The sequence below is a fragment of the Erythrolamprus reginae genome, chromosome Z, assembly GCF_031021105.1.
Source record: "Erythrolamprus reginae isolate rEryReg1 chromosome Z, rEryReg1.hap1, whole genome shotgun sequence".
Lineage (NCBI taxonomy): Eukaryota > Metazoa > Chordata > Lepidosauria > Squamata > Dipsadidae > Erythrolamprus > Erythrolamprus reginae.
Window position 1 is genome coordinate 83,168,082 of NC_091963.1, and position 15,721 is coordinate 83,183,802.

The following is a 15,721-nucleotide window of genomic DNA, read 5'->3' on the forward strand; positions in this document are numbered from 1 at the left end:
TCATTTTAATTTCCATAATTTCAAATTGAATGTGTTCTACCATGTACCGATACCAGTTTTGTATTGTCCATTTTGTTGCATCCTTCCAACTTAAAACTATTACCGCTTGGGCGCTTTCTATAACTGCTTATTTAATTTCTCTGAAGTCACCCATATCCCTCCTTATTATTTGTACTGCCATCTCCTTGTAATCACCCATTTTATATTCAGCATCCTATTAATCTCATCTTGCATCTCTTTCCAAAATTTCTGTACGGACACTCCCAAAACATATGCATAAACACCCCTTTCTCCTGACATCCGTGCCAACAGAGTGCCTTAACATTCTTAGAAATATGCGCAAGTTGTACAGGTGTATAATACCACTTATGTAATATTTTCCTTCTCATTTCTCTAACTCTTGTATTCTTAATTTTCCTTATACTCTCCATTATATTCTTCATCTCTTAAAGAATATAGTGGAGAACTCAAGGTTCACTTTGCCACCAGCTAGTTAATCCTTGAATTACACACCTGTCCATCTGCATTAACATCCTATATATATTACCTGCCTGTGACCCTATATTATCATGTTCATTTCTTAAAATTTTCTCTAATTCTGTCTCTTCTCTTAGTAGTACTTTATTCTCTCTTTCATTCAAATATACATATATTGCATTTGTCTGCAACCATCTCTGTTGCCCTAACCACCATTCTATACAAGTTCTGCTAATTCTTCCATCATTCTCATATAACTGTTTTATTCTGTTTATGCCCTTACTCTTCAACTCACCTATTATCTTATTCAGGTTTGTTTCATTGTCTCTATTCATAACATACAATGTTGGGAGCTTAGATTTATTTAATCCTATTTTCCCCTGCCACTTTTTCCAAATTTCTAAGGTCCCTTTCAGAGGGCCTATTAATTTATCTACATCGTTTTTGTTCAAACTTGGAGTTTGGCGCCCTCTTGCTGCTGCTGCTGCTGTTGTTTTATGCTCTTTTTAAAGAACTATTAGCAAATTAATTACATCTAGGCTATTTTTATATTTTTATATTTCTGGTACATGTATCTTTAACTTTTTAACTATTTTTAGGGATTAATGTATTTATGGTATGAATGAATGGGATTATGTTAGTAATTATTGGAATGAATGGAATATTGTGAATGGAAATGAATGGGAGGGGGGTGATAGATGGAATGGGGTGGGTGGGTGGGATTATAATATGTATGAAATGAATGAATATGATATGAATGAAATTTCAGGCACACCTGACGCTGGAAGGGCAGGAGGGGGGGACACTTATTTCTGGGGTGGCAGAGGGTCAAAATATCCCGGTCTTGCTGGGGAGAGGCAGGTATGGCGGAAGCCATGGAGCTAGTCATTCCAGGGGAAGGAGGGATCTCTGATTAGTAGCGATCCCTTCTTCCGGCTCCATGAGCTTAACTCAAGGCACTGGTGATGAGTGTAATTCTGGCCCTGGGCTCAAGCTGTTGCTACTCAATGCCAGGTCGGTGGTAACTAAAGCTCTCTTCATCCGGGATTTGATCCTGGATGAGGAGGCCGACCTGGCTTGTGTGACCAAAACCTGGCTGGGCCCGGAGGGAGGAGTTCCTCTCTCTGAAATTTGCCCAGCCGGGTTCCGGATATGGCATCAGCCTCGACCCCAGGGAAGGGGGGGAGGAGTGGCTATTATAGCCAGGGAGAGCCTTTGCCTGCGTAGACTCATTGAGATCGCGGGTTGCGAGTCCCTCCTGGTGAAGTTGGATTTAGGGGTTCAGGTGGGCTTGTTACTCATGTTGTGCCTCCCAGCTGTGTGTCAACAGCCCTGCCTGTGCTGCTGGAGGAGGTAGCCAGGCTGGCAGTGGGGTTCCCCAGGCTTATGGTCTTGGGGGACCTTAACCTGCCATCGCTCGGTGAAACCTCTGGGCTGGCACAGGAGTTCATGGCCACCATGACAGCCATGGACCTGACTCAAGTAGTGCAGGGTCCAACTCATGAGGGGGGGCACGCACCCAACATGGTATTCCTCTCTGAGCAATTGAGTAATGATCTGAGACTAAAGGGCTTAGAAGTGCTGCCTTTGTCATGGTCAGATCATTTTCTACTGCGGCTTAACTTCCTGGCTCCAATCCTTTCCCGCAGGGAGGCAGAACCGATTAAGAAGTTCCGCCCCAGACACCTGATGGACCCAGAGGGCTTTCAGAGGGCGCTTGGGGTTATTCCAGATACACTCATCCACAGTTCGGCAAAGTCTCTTGCTAAGGCCTGGAACAAGGCTGCAGCGGAGCCTCTCGACCGGATTGCGCCGTTGCAACCTCTCCGCGGCACTAGACCCCGTAGAGCACCATGGTTCAACGAGGAGCTCCGGGAGTTGAAACACCAGAAGAGACGTCTAGAGAAGCGATGGAGGAAGAGTAAGTCTGAATCCGATCGAACACTTGTAAGAGCTCATATTAAGACTTACAAAGTGGCGCTCAAGGCGGCAAGATGTGCGTACCATGCCGCCTTGATTGCATCAGTGGAATCTCGTCTGGCCGCTCTGTTTAGAGTGACCCACTCCCTTCTTAACCAGGGGGGAGTTGGGGAGCCCTTGCAGAGTAGTGCCGAGGACTTTAACTCATTTTTCGGACAAGGCCATTGGAGCTGTGAGTTCCACCACCTGCTTACTGGATCCATGTCCCTCCTGGCTGGTTTCGGCCAGCAGGGAGGTGAAACGGAGCTGCGTCCAGAAGATTGTCAATGCTTCCTTGGGGAGTGGGTCTTTTCCAGCACCCTATAAGGAGGCGCTTGTGCGCCCCCTCCTCAAGAAGCTTTCCCTGGACCCAGCCGTATTTAATAACTATCGCCCAGTCTCCAACCTTCCCTTTATGGGGAAGGTTGTTGAGAAGGTGGTGGCGCTCCGGCTCCAGCGGTCCTTGGAAGAAGCCAATTATCTAAGTCCCCAACAGTCGGGTTTCAGGCCCGGTTACAGCATGGAAACTGCTTTGGTCGCATTGATGGTTGATCTTTGGCGGGCCCGGGACAGGGGTTTATCCTCTGTCCTGGTGCTCCTTGACCTCTCAGTGGCTTTCGATACCATCGACCATGGTATCCTTCTGCGCCGGCTGGAGGGGTTTGGAATGGGAGGCATTGTTCTTCAGTGGTTCTCCTCCTACCACTCCGGTCGCTCGCAGTCGGTGTTAGTCAGAGGTCAACCCCGAGGTCTCTCCCTTGTGGGGTGCCTCAGGGGTCAGTCCTCTCCCCCCTGCTATTTAATATCTACATGAAACCGCTGGGTGAGATCATCCAAGGGCATGGGGTGAGGTATCATCAGTACACCGATCAGTTTCCGGTCACAATTCAAAGTGTTGGTTAGGACCTATAAAGCCCTTCATGGCATCAGACCAGAATACATCCGGGTCCGACTTCTGCCGCATGAATCCCAGTGACCGGTTAGGTCCCACAGAGTCGCTCTTCTTCGAGTCCCATCAACTAAACAATGTCGTATGGCGGGACCCAGGGGAAGAGCCTTCTCTGTGGCGGCCCCGACCCTCTGGAACCAGCTTCCCCCAGAGATCAGAATTGCCCCCACCCTCTTTGCCTTTCATAAGCTACTCAAAACCCACCTCTGTCATCAGGCTTGGGGTAACTGAACTAACCTTTTCCCCCTAGGCCTATACAATTTATGCATGGTATGTTTGTGTGTATGTTTGGTTTTTATAAGGGTTTTTCAATTATTTTAAACATTAGATTTGTTACATGCTGTTTATTACTGTTGTTAGCCGCCCCGAGTCTACGGAGAGGGGCAGCATACAAATCTAATAAATAAATAAATTAGATTTGTACCTAGAAGTGTTTTTAAGTTGCAGCAATTAATTAATTATAACTGTCTTTCTCCCTTTATCATATTTGTTGTTTAATTGATTTGTATTTTATATCTTCTTGTACTTGTACTTTATACTTTTTAATTTTCTTATTTTTGTTTTCTCTATTACTGTAACTTTGTATAACTGAATAGATTATCTTCAATTAATTATAAAAAAGTTAGACAAACTAGGTTATATAACAAAAGTTTGAATAATAATATTTTATCATTTCTTTTTTCTTACATATTTACTCTTACTTACATTGATAAACGAACTGTAGTCTTTTTTATTTCATTTATATTTTAATACTAAGGTTATTATATAGATACATCTAGGTTATTAATTGAAGTTTTAATAATGAAGGTAGTTAAAATTATTTGGTACGTTGTTTAGAAAAATATTTAAGTCAGTAAGTATATGTCATTTTGGAAGTACAGTATATTAATTTTAGAAGACTGAGAAAATCTTTTAGGATGTCAAGCATATCAACTATAAAAACTACAAAAAAACAGACTTCGACCCCATCCTCAACTCCACAAGGATCCCCATTGCCATCTCCACTGCAACAAAGGTCAATAGCAACTATGTTGGCCAAGGATAAAGATAAGGACAAGGAGAAAAGTTCGGCCCAGCCAACTCTCCAGACTATTCAAAATTCTTTGGCAGTTATTCAAGACTTCATGCAGAAAACTCAAATTTCCATGGAAACAAATAGAGAAGAAGCAATAAAACATCATGAAGATATAAAAATAGAAATGGGAGACCTGAAAGTAGAAATGGGAGACTTAAAAGTGGAAGTGGGAGACGTAAAAGAAAGTATGAAAGTAATGGATGGAAAAATGGAAGTTATACAACAAGCTTTAACAGACAATGAACAACGGATGAAAACAGTGGAAGAAAAGATGGAGAAAGCTGATCAGAAAATTAATGATTTTGAAGAACATACTAGTATAATCAATAGAGGATTTGATGAAGCAATAACTCATTTAGAACTATAACGCGCCTCACACGGACTGAGATTTCAAAATATAACTGAAGAAAAAGATGAAGCTTTAAGCTCAAAAATGGCAGAAATAATAGGTGAGATTTTACAAATGGATCCTCAATACCTGATAAAAGAAATTAATGAAATTTACAGGGTTCAAACTAGCTACGCCAGAAAGCACAACTTACCACGGGAGGTACATGTTAAGTTGATCAGGAAGACAATTAGAGATGATATTTTAAACTGGACAAGAAATGAAAGCCTGAACTACAAAGGAAAATATATTATAATATTAAAACAAGTTCCAAAAAGAGTGAGGGAAAGCCAGAGGGAATATTATTTCCTTACTAGAATATTAATCAAAGAAAACATAACTTTCCGTTGGCTTATCCCCAAAGGTATTTCCTTATACTGGCAAGGTGCTAGAATAAAGTTGGAGAACATTGATGAAGCTAGAGTGTTCTATGAAGAAAGCGGTATGAACAGGTCCAAACAACCACATAAAGAGACCAAGGATAAAGAAGTGGAGCAGGGGACATCTGGCAAAGAGAGGAAGGAAATACAAGGTGCCAGAAGAAAACAAACACAAACACAACAAGAACTGGTATTAAGCAGCAGACTGTGAGAACCTAAAGAAACCAAGAAATACTATAAATAGAGATGTCATCAGACATAAAAATCTTTTCGGTAAATGTAAATGGCTTAAATAACCCAAGAAAAAGAAACCAAATATTTGCAAAACTTAAAAAACAAAGAGCACAAATAAATATTTTACAAGAAGTGCATATTAAAAAATCAAATAGAAAATTATTATGTAATCCAAAATTAGGAAACATGTGCACAAGCTTAGCAGATCAAAAGAAAAGAGGAATTGCAATATACATTGAAGATACAATAGAGACAAAACAACTATACATTGACCAAGAAGGTAGAATTTTAATTGTACAATTAAAATTAGAACCAAAACCTCTCGTCATTATATCTATATATGCACCAAATGACAATCAAAAACAATTTTACAAGGAATTACATGATAAAATAATTGAACTATCAATTGAAAATATGATAATTGTGGGTGATTTCAATGCAATTTCAAATAGTCAAATGGATTATTCAGGTATAAAGAAAGAAAAGAAAAAGAAATCAATTTTGCCAAAAACTTTCTGGGAAATGAGCTCAGAATTATTGCCAAAAGATATTTGGCGTGAACGCCACCCTCGAAACAAACAATATACTTTTTATTCTAATCCCCATAAAATATGGACCAGGATAGATATGGCTTGGGCCCCAGCCCTTATGTCTGAATTTATCACTGATATTCAAATAGAAACAAATAGCTGGGCAGATCACAACCCATTAGTAATTTACTGGAAAGGAAAGAAAAAACTAAACATTTGGAGAATGAATAGAAATATTTTGCGAGATCCTCAATATATAGAATGGATTGAAAAAGAACTAGAAATATTTTTTAGTATAAATAAGAATAAGGGGACAATGCCACAAAATCTGTGGGACACAACAAAGGCATATATCTGGGGATTGACAATCTTATACAACAAAAAAAAATAAAGAAAAAAAGAAACAGTACCAACAATTAGAGAAAGAATTGCAAGAATTAGAATTAGAATTACAGTGTAATTACAGTGTATGATAATAAAGTTAAAAGGAAGATGGAATTATTAAAAATAATATTATTAATAAGATAAACTTGATAGAACAAGAAGAAATAGCTGCAAAAATAAAAAGAGCTAAACAGGAACATTTTAAACATGCAAATAAGCCGGGAAGGTGGTTAGCTGATAAGCTGAGAAAAGACAGATAAACTAAAACAATAAAGAAATTAGTAGAAAATAAAGGTATAATAAGACACAGAGCAGATGAAAAGAAGGAAATAGTCTTAGAAGTTTATAAAAATTTATACCAAAAAGAAGAAATAAAAGAAGATAAGATTTTTAATTTTTTAAGTTCTATTGACTTACCAATATTAACAGAGGATCAACGACAAAAGCTTAATGTGCCATTTACAATGCTTAAAAATCAGAAAAATAACAAAACAACAAAATAACAAAATAACACAGGCAGGAAGCTGGGGCTTCCACCCTCCCTGAAAGTTTTCAGGGGCGACAGCAGGCAGAGGGGAATTCCCCCTCCACTCTGCCAACCTCCGCGCCACTGTCCGGCTGTCATCTTCTTTGGAAGCGAGAAAATAAGGAGTCGGGAATCGGTGGAGGAAGGCGAATGCCAGGGAGCTGTCGGCTAGTCGGGAGGGAGGCAGGAAACGGGAGGAGGAGTAGGGAGGGAGGTTGGGAAGAGGCGTGGTCGGTCCGGCCGAGAGAGAGGAGAAAGTCCTGATGCTGTGGATCCCTGTCTTTGCAGCTGGCAGGAGAGCAAGTGAGTGAGTGGGGCCTTAAAGCAGCGAAGCCCCCCCACTGCTGCTTTTGCCCAATCCTCCGTGGAGGGGCGGGGGGAAGAGCCGCGCCTGAACCCGGACCTTGCTTAGGAGCCGCCGCCTTATCACTTCCTCTCACTTGTTCCACTGCGGCTCCCCCCAACGTGGAGGACTGGGCAAAAGCGGCAGTGGGGGGGCTTCACTGCTTTAAGGTGACGGGGCGCCCCAGGGAGAGCCAGGGGCCTTGTCTTAGGCTGAAGCGCAGGTCCTTGCCATGGTGGGATTCCCCACCTTGGAACTGCGAGTGCAAGCAAAAGGAGGCGGGGAATCCCACTTCCCATTTGCTTGCCACCCTGCCGGGATTCCCCGCCTCCTTTTGCTTGCATGGTAAGGACCCGCACTTCAGGGAGGCAGGACTTTCTCCCTGCTGAGCTCCTGGGATCGTCCGTGGCACCAAACCCACCCGGGGTTGTATAAGAAGGGGGAGAGACGAGGCCGCTGCCTGCTTCGCTCCTTCACCTTTGGGAGAAAAAAACAAAACAAAACCTTCCCTCCAGGGTGCCAATTTTCACCTTTGGAGCACAAAACGGAGGGGAGGCGTGGATTTCCCACAGACCAGGATGTTCCAGCTGGTGGCTTTCAAAGGGGTGTGGGTGGGTGTATGAGAGAGTGTTGTGTAAATATATGTGTGAGTGTGTGTGTGTGTGTGCGTGTGTGTGTGTGTGGTGTGTGTGGTGCATGCGTGTGAGAGAGAGACCACACAGGGAAGAAAGCCTGGCAGGCAATGGGCATCGTCCCCCCCTCTTTTCTCAGACTATTTTTTGTTCCCCTGCTCGGCTGCCTTAATCCTCCGCGTCGTCCTGGCTCTCCCGAAGTGAAAACACACACGCAAAGCAAACACACTCACTCACACCCCAAAACTGAGCTGGGCTGCAAAACTCTTAGGAGACTAAAAGGCAAACTCCTTCCAGGTGCTGCTGCTCAGTCTTTCCCTGCCAAGGAACAAAAGTGGAGTCCTGGTGTGTTTGTATGAGATGGTTTCTCTTTTCTGCACCTTCTCCAGAGTTTCAATGCCTCTTTTGAAGTGTGGTGACCAGAACTGGATACAATACTCTAGGTGTGGTCTGACCAGGATGTAGTAGAGTGGTATTAAGACTTCCTTGGTCTTGGAGTGTATTCCCCTGCTTATGCAACTTAGGGTTGGATTGGCTTTTTTGGCCGCTGCTGCACATTGTAGGCTCATGTTTAGTTGATTATCAACCAAGGCTCCAAGATCTCTTTGGCAGTCACTACTGCTAAGAGGGGTTTCTCCCAGGCTTTATGTGTGTCTAGTTTTTTTTTTTACTTAGGTGAAGGACTTTGCTCTTATCAACGTTGAACATCATTTTGTTAGTGTGGGCCCACTGTCCAGGTCTTTTTGTACGGGCGTCTTCTAGGATATTGGCTATCCCCGCCAGCTTGGTGTTGTCTGTGAATTTGATTAGTTCCCCTTCTATTCCCTCGTCCAGGTCCTTGATGAAAATGTTGAAGAGCACAGGGCTCAGGACAGAACCCTGTGGTACCCCACTGCCTACCTTCTTCCATGTGGATTTGGAACCATAGAGGACAATTTGTTGCATGCGGTTGGTCAGCCAACTGTTAATCCATCTGCATGTGTTGTAATCTACCCTGCTTTTTTGTAATTTGTGGATTAGGAGATTGTGGTCAACTTTATCAAAAGCTTTGCTGAAGTCTAAGTATATGAGGTCCACTATGTTGTGCTGGTCTACTGATTTGGTTATGGTGTTGAAAAATGATATGAGATTGGTTTGGCATGATTTGTTTCTGACAAACCCATGTTGGCTGTTGGATATTATCTTGTTTGTTTCCAGGTAGTGGCAAAGCTGTTTTTTTATTATTTTCTCCAGTATTTTTCCAGGTATAGAAGTCAGACTGATAGGTCTGTAGTTGTCTGGATCAGTCTTTTTAACTTTTTTTGTGGATGGGAACTACGTCAGCTCGTTTCCAGTCTTCTTGTAGGTCTCCAGTGGCCCAAGATTTTTGGTAGATGAGGAGAAGAGGTTCTGCTATGGTGTCTGCCAGTACTTTTAGGACTCTGGGGTGAAGTCCGTCTGGTCCCGGAGATTTGTACTCGTTGAGCTCCCACATAGTAGCTTTATCTGCATTGAGTTCAGTTCTGGGGCTGTTTATTGCAATTAAGTTGTTGGTTGGTTGGTTGGTTGGTTGGTTGGTTGGTTGGTTGGTGGTTCCTTTTCGTGTGAAGACTGATATAAAGTAGGCATTGAGCAGCTTTTATCTCTGTTGTCTGTGATTTCATTACCGTCTTCATTTTTTAGTGTAGTGACTGTTTCCTTGATTTTCTTCTTTTTGTTTATGTGATGGAAGCAACTTTTTTGTTGTCATTAACTTTCATTGCAAGTTATTGTTCATGTTGAACTTTTGCTGTTCTTATTTTTTGTTTGCAGGTTCTGGCTGCTTGCTGATATTCTGCCTTGGTTATGAGTCCTTCTTTCCATTTTTTGTATTTGGCTTTTTTTCTTTTACGTTGTCTGCGAAGTCTTTGTTTAGCCATGCTGGTTTCATTTTAGTTTTTCTGTTTTTCTTTTTCATGGAGATTGAATTGTTTTGGGCCTCAATGATAGTGTTTTTTAGGGCCCCCCAGGCTTCCTGTGTGGATTTACTCTTTAGAAGTTCCTTCCAGGTTTTTTTTTTTTTCAGGTTTGCTCTGAGCTTGTTAAAGTCCGTTTTTCTGAAGTCTGGGACTGTAGTGGAGTTGGGTATAGCAGTTAGTGATTGCATAATATTGAACTTTACTTGTTTCTAAGTGTTGGCTGATTTGCTTTTTAATTATCTTTTCCTGTATCTTCTGGGTATTGATGTTAGGCTGGTTGGTCTGTAGTTTCCTGTGTCTGTCGTCCCCCCCCCCCTTTTTGAAGATGGGAACCACAATCAGCTCTTTTCCAGTCCTCTGGTAGTTCCCCAGTGTTCCAGGATTTTTGAAAGATGGGGTGCAGTGGTTCTGAGATGACAACTGCCAGCTCCTTTATTACTCCGGGGTATAATCTATCCTGTCCTGGTGACTTGTATTCATCAGGTTCAGACAGGTGTTCCCTTACTGTTGTTTTGCTTATTTCAACTTTAGTTTTCAGTCTGTTTTTGCAGTTATATTTCTGGTAGGCTGGGCTATAGTTTCTTTTTGTGTGAAGACTGATGTAAAGAATGAGTTAAGCAGCTCGGCTCTCTCTCAGTTGCCTGTTATTTCCTTGCCATCTTCTCTCTTTAATGGACCAACTGTGTCCTTGATTTTTTCTGTTATTTATGTATCTTTGTTCATTCTGGGCATTTGCTTTCCTTACTTCATTTTTACAGACTCTGGCTATCTGCTGATATTCTGCCTTAATTATCAGTCCCTCTTTCAATTTTTTGTACTTGTCCTTTTTTCACTCATCTTTGTGCAGCCATGCTGGTTTCTCCTTGGATTTCTTGTTCTTTCTTTCTTTCTTCTTTCTACAGTATTGTGCTGGTCTGGGCTTTTATGATCAGATTTTTTCAGAGTTTCCCAAGATTCTTGAGTTGTTTTTCCCTTTAGGATTTTCATACATGGAATTTTTTCCAAGTTCTCTCTGAGTTTATCAGAATCAGCTCTTTTAAAATCAAAAACTTTCGTATCATTGTATTCTATTGTTTGTGTTTGCGTTATGTTGAATTCTAGTATGACATGGTCACTCTGATCCAAGGTTCCTGCAGTTTCAACTTCTTCCCTGTTTGTAAGTATTAAGTCCAGTATGGCTGTCCCTCTAGTTCCCTCCTCTACCTTTTTGACAACAAAATTGTCAACTAGGTTAGTTATGAACCTCTTTGATTGCTCACTGGTGCAGAATTAGTTTTCCAATTGATATATCTGGGTAGTTGAAGTCCCCCATTATTACTGCATTGTTTATACATATGTTTGTTAGTAGACTGGCAAAAGGATATCCATATTTTCTGCTTGATTGAGTGGCCCAGAATATATCTGCACATATCACTCTTTTTTTTTATGTTGACCCATATGCATTCCAGGAGGTTTTCTTCTTTGGTTACATAACTCTACAGCAATATAATGGTCCTTAAAGTACAGTGCAACTCCACCTCCTCTTTTTTGTGGTCTGTTTTTTTTTGAAGAGTTTGTATCCTTCCATCAGTATATTCCAGTCGTAGGTTTAATCCCACCAAGTTTCTGTTATTTCAACTATGTTGTATCTACCTTTGTGTATTAATGTTTCAAATTCACCCTGTTTATTCCCAGACTTTGGGCACTTGTATAGGCACTTGAGATTTTTGTGTCTGACTCTGGGTTTGCTTCCTGTACCTCTATTTGGCGTTTGGGTTTTTCTTCCCACCCATCCCTCGTTAGTTCATTATTTGCATTGTTTACTAGGAGTTTTTGCTTGGAGTTAGGTCCTGGATATCCTATAGAGTAGTCACCCTCTCCCCTCAATTTTAGTTTAAAGCCCTTCTGATAAGTTGAGCCAAGCCCTGTGAAGGCTGGAGAGTCCAGGGCCATTCTCTCATCCTATGACAACATCAGATCCAACCTTTCTAATGCAGCAACTCCTGAATACAGTTCCTCATGTTGTGGTGATCCCCAACCATAAGTCTAGTACCAATTCTGTAAGCTGATTGGCAGGAAAGTCAGAGGAATACCCTCACTGTAAATGTCTGATTGGTCGTGAAAATATGTTATAGATGCTAACAGCATGGGAAATTTGTCTTTTCCTGTGGTCTTAGCCCCCCCTGCAAAACGGCCATTTGACCCTCAAAGGGATCCTAATCCCCAGGCTGAAAACCACTGCTTTAAATCTTCAACATCAGGCAGAGATTCCCTGCTCTAGATGGATGGAGTTTGTAAGTGAGGGCCTTAGAAGGCCATCCAGTCCCTTTGGGCCAGGGGTGGTAGAAATTTGCTCTGATGAAGGGGGTGTGAAGATGTCACAAAGGCAGACTGACGTCCTTGCTGCAAGCTTGCGCTATGGCCTCTGGGATCAGAGATTTTATTTGTTCTGAAATTTTGGGGCTCTGGTCCTCCCTTACCGTATTTTTCTGTGTATAAGACACACCTTTTTACCTTTAAAAAGTGCTTTAAAAATTGGGTGCGTCTTATACATCCAATGTTGCTGCGGTGGGGCAGGAGGAGGTGGCAGCAACTGCTGAGGCGTCTCTGGTGACTTCCCTTCGAGGAGTAGCAGCACCGGGAATGTCACCTCCATGCCCCCAGGCCACCGTCATCGCTGAATCTGAGATCAGTGAACAGGCCCTGAATGGGCGGAGCTGTCATCTGCACCGACGTTATGTTGTGGGTGGTGGGCTCAGCTCGGGTGAGCGGCTGTGGCAGGGGTCAGTCAGGTGCTGCCTCTCTTGGAGTGAAGCTGCCTCAGCTGGCCCTGATTGTGTCAGCAGGAGGGGGCTTGGCTCCATTGGCCCCAACCCTAATCTCCCGCCTTTGGGGGGCACCTTTGGGAGGGTACGGTAAAGGCAGAAGATTGGGGTCGAGTGGGGCAATATATATATATGTATATATATACAGTGGTACCTCGTCTTACGAACGCCTCTTCATACAAATTTTTCGAGATACATACACACACAGAGGAGCAGGAGGCCAAGAGAGAGGAGAGGGGGGGGGGAAGAAACGGGGAGAAAGAGAAGAAGGGAAATCCCCTCCCCACTCGCATACCAGCTTCGCCTCCCTCTGCCCGATCCTGGGCAGCCCCAGCTACCCTGCTTGGCTTCTCCATCCCTCATACACACACAGAGGAGCAGGAGGCCAGGAGAGAGGTAGAGAGGGGAAAAAAGAAATGGGGAGAAAGAGAGGAAGGGAAAGAGAGAGGGGGGAGTGTGCATGTGTGTCTCTGTGTGAGAGAGAGCCAAAACCATAGTTCTTCCCTCCCCACCTGCATGCCAGCTTCGCCTCGCTATATAGGGTCTTGCACCTGAGGATGAGAAATTTAACGGCTGCGGTGGAAGGAGGGAGGGAAGGACTGAAAGGCAACTGAGTGAGGCTCATGAGGTAAACTCCAGTTTCTCAGCATGGACGAGCAAAAGGCAGCAACGGGAGGGAATACAAAGAACAACTGGAGAGATGGAGCCACACTCGGCTACCCAAGCTTTCTGAGAAAGAGAAAAAGAAAGGCAAATAGAGAGAAAGAAGGACAGAGAGAGTCCCATTTTTAAGAGGGGAGAAAGAGAGAAAGGAGTCCCATTTTCCAAAGAGAGAAAGAGAGTCAAATGGGTAGGAGAGGGGAAAGAAGAGTCCCGTTTTCAAGAGGGGAGAAAGAGAGAAATGAGTCCCGTTTTCCAAAGAGAGAAAGAGAATCAAATAGGTAGGAGAGGAGAAAGAAGAGTCCCATTTTCAAGAGGGGAGAAAGAGAGAGAAAGGAGTCCCATTTTCCAAAGAGAGAAGGAAAGGCAAATGGAGAGGAAGGAGGTCAGAGAGAGTTCCATTTTCAAGAGGGGAGAAAGACAGAAAGGGGGTCCTTTTTTCCAAAGAGAGAAAAAAAGGCAAATGGGTAGGAGAGGGGAAAGAAAGAATACCATTTTCAAGAGGGGAGAAAGAGAGAAAGGAGTCCCGTTGTACAAAGAGAGAAAGAGAGGCAAATGGGTAGGAGAGGGGAAAGAAAGAGTCCCATTTTCAAGAGGGAAGAAAGAGAGAAATGAGTCCCATTTTCCAAAGAGAGAAAGAGAGGCAAATGGAGAGGAAGGAGGACAGAGAGAGTCCATTTTCAAGAGGGGAGAAAGAGAGAAATGTGGCCCTCCTCCTCTGTATGTGTATGACAGATGGAGAAACCCGTGTTCGCCTGTCCCTCAGCCACTCTCTCCTTCTCGGGCAAAGCTGCTGGGCACGTCCATGGGCGGCGGAGCCCAGCAGCCCTATCTCAGGGCTCTTGAGGAGAGGCGCTGCCCAAGCCTGGAGGAAAAGGTAGCTGCAGCGCCTCTCAGGACAAATTTGGTGGCGGGGCAGGAGGAGAGGGGAGGGGCTGGCTTGGCTCATTGCAAAAGAGAGGCAGTCACCCTCTCTCTCTCTCTCTCTCTCTCGGGTGGAAGCACCGCCGTTGACAAGCCGCCAGGCAGCTTCCCACGTGTGTCAATCCACCAACCCTCCAGGCAGCCTTGGTTGTCTTCCCCCTCCCCCTCCCCCCGCCCCAGAACAAGGATCCAAATGCAACTGGGAAGAAGGCAAAAGGGGTGAGTTTTGGGATTGCATGCATTATTCGCTTTTACATTGATTCCTATAGGAAACATTGTTGCATCTTACAAACCTTTCTTCTTACAAATCTGATCACGGAACAAATTAAGTTCGTAAGATGAGGGATCACTGTATATATGTGTGTGTGTGTGTGTCTGTGTGTGTGTGTTATTTGATAGTGATCATGGACTTGGATTCAAATAATTAAAGCTCATTAGGTGACAGAGTGAATCAGGAAAAAATTTGCCTAAATGCACAAAATATTTGTGAAATTAATATGTGAAAGACTCATGTAAACTGCTTTAAGTAAATTAGGATAAATATAATTTAAATAATATTACATCATTGATTTGTATTTTCATGTAAGTTTAAATAAGTATCAATCATCAAAATTGTTTTATTTATAAAGAATTTAGTTTGCACTTCATTAAAAAGTAATTAAAATTAGGTATTCCAAATTAGATAGCATCGTATTTGCTGATGATTATGTTGTAGATTTCATGTTAGTGCTTTAAAAATATTTTGTCATTTAGAATATTTAGTCTAAACCTTAGGTACTGAATATTGACATCTATTATATAACCATGATGCCAAAATAAATTTCAAATATTGAGTAAATAATATCACCTGTTCCCAAAAGCATGAGAATGTCTCAGGAGTGGATTCTAACTTACCTTGCTGTCAGTTTGCTTTCTCCCATGCCTTGTGGGCACGCCTCATGAGCACGTGCATTCTTTGCGTGCAGGCACATGCACAGTGCCAAAAAAACCCTAACTGAAAAAAATAAAAAGTAAGCTGAAAAAAGTTGGCAACTGCATGTTCAGTGCCAGAAACTCAGCTTCTGCACATGCTCAGAAGGAAAAAAAATTCAACACCCCCCTCCAAAAGCTGAAAACAAGATGGCGACCACATGCAGTGTGTCAGAAACTCAGCTTCTGCACATGCTCAGAAGAAAAAGAAATTCAATTTAAAAAATAATAATATGGCAGCGCCCACAGACCGGCACGGACTGAACTGGTTTCGTGACATCATCATGGCATCATCAGTGGATCACTACCAGTTCAGGCGAACCAGGAGAAAGCCTCCTCTGGAATGTCTACCAGTGTGTTAAAGTTTCACTAAAAAAATTTAATAGAAAATGTATATACATTTAATATATAATGAATATATTGATATATTGCCAACCTGCGTTTGAAAAAAAGAAATAAATATATCAGCAACAAAGTGTTATTAGCTAAACAAATTAATAAATAATCTCACAGATCATGTAATGAATTATATGGTCCGCATATATGATGA

The 15,721-nt window shown here is 42.6% G+C and overlaps 1 protein-coding gene across 1 annotated transcript in view; it reads right to left on the reverse strand.

Annotated features, from left to right (window-relative positions):
- Nucleotides 1-15,721, reverse strand: part of CLASP2 (cytoplasmic linker associated protein 2) — an 817,644-nt gene that overhangs the window by 276,304 nt on the left and 525,619 nt on the right. The gene's annotated exons all lie outside the window — the stretch shown is intronic.